Here is a 6,264-nt window from a genome sequence, read left to right on the forward strand (position 1 = left end):
CGTGGGTAGATGCGACGGTCCATGCCACAGCTCAAGCCGTAGCAACTTCCCACTTAGAATGACCATGGGGAAAGCCGTAGCAATTGCCATAGCTTGTGACCGTGGCATAAGCCGTAGCAAGTTCCACTGAGGATGGCCATTGGATAAGCTGTAGCATTCAGATTTTGTGAGGGTGGAAAGCCGTGGCATAGGCCGTGGCAAAAGTAAATTTGCTACGCACAATTTTGTACTTTAGCTACAGATAGTGGCCGTGGCTAAAATGTTTCAGATTTAAAAAAAAAGAAAAATATATATAATTATTGTTTTATCCGTAACATTCAAACAGTAGACTTCATATTATTCGGAATCCACTCCACAAAGTAAAACAAGTTCTTGTTCTGCACATTAATCATTTGTTCATCGACTTAACTTCCTTAGTACTTATTTTCCCATGGAACATTGCAGATATAGTCAAGTACCTCCCATGTTGTGGATCAGCAGCGCACATCATGTTCTTTGCATCCCACATTTGTTGAGTAAGCTTCGGCACAGTCAAAGCCATATATTGTTGAGAACCAAGTGAAGTGAGTGGAACAAAACCCACCATAAAAATGTGAAGACGCAAAAACGGGATCAGATTAACAACAATCTTCCTTAAATCAGAGTTCAACTGTCCCAGGAACCTCAAACAACACATCACACCAGACATAGTACCAGATATCAAATGATTCAAATCTCCAACTGTAAATAAACAAATCGAACCAAGAATAAATTTCTAACCTTTAAAACTACTAAATAAACAAAACACAACAGGTTTAAAAAAAATGCTTACAGCTAGGAGTAGTGAGTTAAAGAGCCTCATTATCAAGAAGCACACACTCATCAACATTCTCAACCAATTGATGAACAGACAACGTCGCAATATAAGGTTTAGCGACAGTATTAGACACTTTCAGAAAAGGAAATACCGAAAAAGTAAGCATCATTCTATCAGGATACTCTTCTCTAATTTTCGATATCAATAATGTCCCCATCCCAGATCCAGTCCCTCCTCCCAATGAGATAATATAGAACCCCATGCACCTAAAAATGCGAAGTGAAATGGTAAAGATCAGATACCATCACACTGTAATTGTAGTAAATATAATCCCCACCATCTAGACATAGTGTGGGACTCGGGAGAAAGTATGGTGGAACATACTAGAAGAAAATTTTATGGATTGGAGGAATGTTATACATATTACCGTAAAAAAAACCTTTTAAAAACAGCTTCAAATAGAGCTTAAATTCTCCCGTGTGTTCTTTCCTAGATAAAGGAGATCAGTGGTGCCGTTTGGGGCGAGATGTTAAGGAGGTTCTACAACGTACCATGATGTTAACTGAATAAAAATAAATAAGTGTAGAGCTACCATAATTTTTTCTATTTTCTTATTAGTAGATGCACAATACTACCAGATAAGGAAATTGAAATACAGGTGAAAAAGAAAGTGAGAATGAATTAATAGAGCAGGAATTGGACATACCAATCGATCACGGGCATCATGCAAAGTCTTAGTCTTGGTTGCAACAACTTGATGCGAAGCTGCAGTTGATTGAAGAAATGAAGAGTTTCATCCACCTGCACACAAAAAAAAACAATAGGGCCAGTGAGCATATAGATAAACATAAATGTTTGGATATATTAATTACCTGATGAAGTTGACTCAAATTTGCCCGACCTGCTAAAAGCAGTAGAAAAATCAGTGTAAATCAATTTTAACTTTACAGAGAAACTAACGTGTACTGCATATGACATCACGATCACCTCTAGACCCATCTGTTTACTCAATCTGCAAACAAGAATCCCTAAATCAATCATTAAGCATAATCTACAACCTACAACCCATACATAAACGTTGATTTCAGATAAAGAAAGAGGCATTGTAATTGCATGGAAATAAGAAGAAAGGTATAGGTTTCTGACCAAAAGTAAGGTGTGGGATTTCAGGAGCGAAATGCAGCTAATGCTAATACAAATGGGCTTGCTTTCTTTCAAAAAAAAAAAAAAAATCATATATCAATATTAATCAACTTAAAGATCAATTGCCTGCAGGATATAACAAAAGCTCGGTAAATTACTCAGGTCAAAGAAGACAAACAAGCAAAGACATAAACATCAATTTAAACTACACTTATAACAATTCCTAATACTTGAGCAACTTTATAACCAAAAAGCATTAAAATTCTGCAACAACTCTATGACCTACAAACGTAACTGCTGAAACAAACATAATTAAGTTCATGAATTTTTATTTTGGTTTGTAATTAAGACATACTCAACAAATTAAAATATAACCATGCTGGCTTTCTTTCAAACAAGCACATAGCTTTCTTTCATGTGCATCTTCCAAAATCAGTCCACTTAAATAGTTAGAATAGATTCCTAAAATTAGTTAACGTATCGAGGAAGTTAAGAACAATCAACACAAGGCATCCTTCTCTCTAACATTTTTCTTAAAATATGTACAGATGGTATTCAAGCCTAATGGTTTGCTTCTATGTCCCTGAACCATATAGAGCAGCATTCAAACACTTACTTCTAGTATTAAACTATTGGTACTTCATTCTCATCTGTCTTGACCAACTTCAAATATCCACTCAACAAATATTTCACCCTTCTCACAATATTTTCTGACAATAAATTAACTTTTCCTTGACTTAGTATAAGCAACCAAACCAACTAAAAACTTCACCTTTTACTGATCTCAAGCTTTAATCAAGTCCTTAAGATCAACTCTGCTACCATGTGTACACAACATCAATTAATACCCATCAACTCATCAATGAAACCTCCCTTCAAAGTCTCCTTTTCAATTGTTATTTTAAGGCTTTAATTTAATGGGGAGCAAGACAAGGAAATTTAATGGGAAGCAACTTAAAGAATTTCAAACAATATGCTAAACTGAAACAAATTGTGACCGTATAAACAATAGTTATGACCTAGCATATTAAATTCAACACATCACGCATCCATACCTCAAAATCTTTCAACTTTATAATGGGGTAATAAATACTGTCTTACTCAAAACTCAAAAAGGAACATATAAGACCAATGGAAAAAAAAAAAAAAAAGGTTATGCTAGTACCTTAGCAGCACCAGTACTGCTGGGAATGATGTTGAATGATGTAGCCCTTCCACCTTTCCAGTCTTTGATTGATGGGCCATCAACAATCTTCTGCGTGGCTGCACAATAGAAGAAATTAATTAAAAAAATGATTTAAAGATTTTTCCCTCAATGTAAGAAAAATCAACTGAAAATGAAAAAAAAAAACCTAACCAGTAATAGAGTGAACAGTGGTCATAAGACCCTCAACAATGCCAAACTTGTCATTGATGACCTGTTCAACATGACGAACAATGAGAAAAACAACCTCTACACAAAAGATATAAAGTAGATAAACCAATCCAATTGATGCAAAACATATCAATTTGAAAACTTTGGCAAGGGGAGCAAGACAGCTGGTAGTGCAGCTAGCATTTGAGACAATGTGGATGCCAGATTTGTATTCGCTCTTATTGACACCCATAACAAACATACGAGCATCTTTGCTTGGGGCAGAAATGATAACCTATTTTTCACCACCCAGATCACCAAGACATCCAAAACAAAGACAATATAATTTTAAAATGGGCAAATATATATATATATATATATACTCAACCACAAATGAAGGTATGAAAGTTATATTCTCAACTCCTTATCTTAAAATGAACCAGTAAAATGCCAATCATTTATAACCTTTGAGTTGGCAACTGTCTTGTCCTTGTCAGTGAACACACCAGTCGACTCAACAACGAATTCTCGCCCCAAAGGATCTCCTCATGGTTTCTTTATTTAAACCAGAACAAATTTAGAAGGCAAATAGGTAAATCAGAACGATAGTGATAATAACAAAGTAGTAAACCTAATAAATTTTGCTGGTCAAATCAAAATGCATTTTGAAAGGTTTTGATCTGTCTTAGAAAATGATCCCTCACAAAAACTTATAAATACCTGTACTGTCAGTGCTCAGTTGACACTTCTTTAATTCTTCTATTATCTCAGCGACAGACTTATCTGGGCTGAATGATGAAACTATCTGAGGCAATAGCAACTTCAGTTGGGACTCTGATTTAGGCGTGATGTTGTGGTCTCTGAGTATTGTCTCGACGTCATTGTGCTGGTCATCAGAACTATTTCGACAATGGATATACAAACCAAAATCACATTCAAGAGGCTGACAATAATTTTACTGAAGAGGAAAAGACTCCAAAATGTTTAAATTGTGAAGTAAACTTTCACATGTATCAATTGACAGAACATGTAACTAATATCAGGACCTAGAAGGCAATCCATTAAAACTCCCCCAACAGGACCAAACTAATGCAACCGAGTAAACTTCGTTTAACATAAAAACTTTTATTTAGCAAAGATTTGGATAATCCCATGGGAAGGGAGAGGACGAAAATCCGATATTTTCATGTTCAATTTCACAAACACATTAAGAATCAATCAAGCATCATGGCAGAAAATAATTGACATGCACATCAACTATACTTTGCAAAAGTCACAGATAATGAATAGTTTAGGTATACAGGGCTCATTCGTAGCTACGAAACTTAGTTTTTTTACCAATTAAAGTATAACTTACAAAAACAAATATCATGTCATGAACTGAAAGTTGATTCAATACATACAAGGTAAGAGATTGAAGGGTTTCCCTCAGCGAAACCAGCTTCCCAGATGGCACATGATGGTCCCAAGACCAATATAAAGGGAATCAACAGGTGAAGAAATCCTTTTCCCAGTCATTCCAAGATAGGCACCTGAAGCAAAATTAGTAATTTAAGCCAAATAATAGCATAAACAGATAAAAGCAAGAATTGATGTAGAAACAAATGCAGATTTAGTCAAAGTAAACTATACAAAAGAGTGGCACTCTTTGATGGAGCAGAATATTGAACCACAAAAAAAAAGGACATTTAGATAATATGGTAATCTTAATGTGTAGGAATCCAAGTATATCTAATCTTTCTCTTGAACTGAAGGGGATCATTCATGCGCTAGAAGAACAATCAAGGAATGGAAACAACATGAGATGAATTCCTGGAGACAGACCGATGAAGAGAATCAGTTAACTAGCACCAAACTAAAGAATAGGCTCAATGGCAGTACTGACAATTTAAGTTTTTACTAAGATGTTTTCACTAGTCATGCTAAAGATCATAAAAGGACTATAGAAGATCCTAGTCATTATATCATGTTCAGAAGTGCCGTTCTCAGCGCCTCCATAGAGGGCATGGTTGCTCAAATTTGCAGTTATCTCTTTCAAACTAAATGCACACGACTCCCAATACTGAAGTGTCTGAAAGTAAGAGAATAGGCCAAAACCACAGTAGTCTAGACATACCTTGGAAACCATATCGGAAAGGTGTGCATACTCATCCGATCTCAGCTGATCAATCTTCTCAGAAGGCTAGAACTTTGGGTACATAGTAAGATACTTATTGAACGACTCAAGGAGGTCAGGAATGGAAGCTTCAGAATAAAAAATACAGTCTGCAGCAAGTGCGGTAGCTTGAAGAAACTCCTTTTGGGCGTGAAGTTGTGCAAGCGATCTTGACTTCCCCAAACTCCCATCCTCATTGCAAACAGATTCAAAACCAATGTCAGTGGATTTAACCAAACACCCATTTTCAGATGCTTCTTCAAGTGCCTCTCTTAGCTTGTTGACTTGCAATTTACGGAGAATCTGTAACAACGAAAAAAAAACCCTTTACTCAATTTCCATCCAAAACAAAAAAAATGAGAAACTTTTAATAAAATAAACCCTTGTAAACATTACCTTTGATGTTTGGTGAGAGAGATCGTGAGAGAAGCGGTAGTGACGAACTGTTAGAGAGGTGGTGGTGGGGAACGAACTGATAGGGAAGAAAATGAGAGAGATGGTGACAGAGATTAATTTCTAACTATTTCTGAATATTTTGAGTTTTTGTGGGTTGAAATTTTGGAGCAACTTTGGATCTACGTTGGCGCAGTATAACCGTGGGAAAGAATAGATAGTGTCAAGATTTGATCCAACGGTCCAAACTGTGGGAACACCTACGTGTTCTGACCGTGGAGAAAGGTTGCAAAATACTATCATGCCAATACCAACAGAGAGCAACTGTGGCTAATTATTCGACAGTGTTGGTCTGTGGCAAACGTTCTGGGTCATCCATGGCAAAAGCCCCATTTTCTTGTAGTGTGAACAATCATTGTTCAT

At 36.1% G+C, this 6,264-nt stretch overlaps 1 pseudogene across 1 annotated transcript; it reads right to left on the bottom strand.

The window, feature by feature from the left end:
- Positions 1-269: 269 nt before the first annotated feature.
- LOC147517973 (tubulin beta-1 chain-like) lies at positions 270-5,985 on the bottom strand (annotated as a pseudogene). Its single transcript, XR_015211655.1, has 11 exons — positions 5,845-5,985; positions 5,410-5,751; positions 4,697-4,825; positions 4,014-4,192; positions 3,759-3,848; positions 3,297-3,357; positions 3,105-3,202; positions 1,757-1,808; positions 1,503-1,597; positions 812-1,062; positions 270-720 (listed from the first exon to the last, which is right to left on the bottom strand). The product of XR_015211655.1 is annotated as a tubulin beta-1 chain-like (transcript).
- Positions 5,986-6,264: the final 279 nt, after the last annotated feature.

This window comes from Coptis chinensis, chromosome 2 (assembly GCF_015680905.1).
Source record: "Coptis chinensis isolate HL-2020 chromosome 2, ASM1568090v1, whole genome shotgun sequence".
Taxonomy (NCBI): Eukaryota; Viridiplantae; Streptophyta; class Magnoliopsida; order Ranunculales; family Ranunculaceae; genus Coptis; species Coptis chinensis.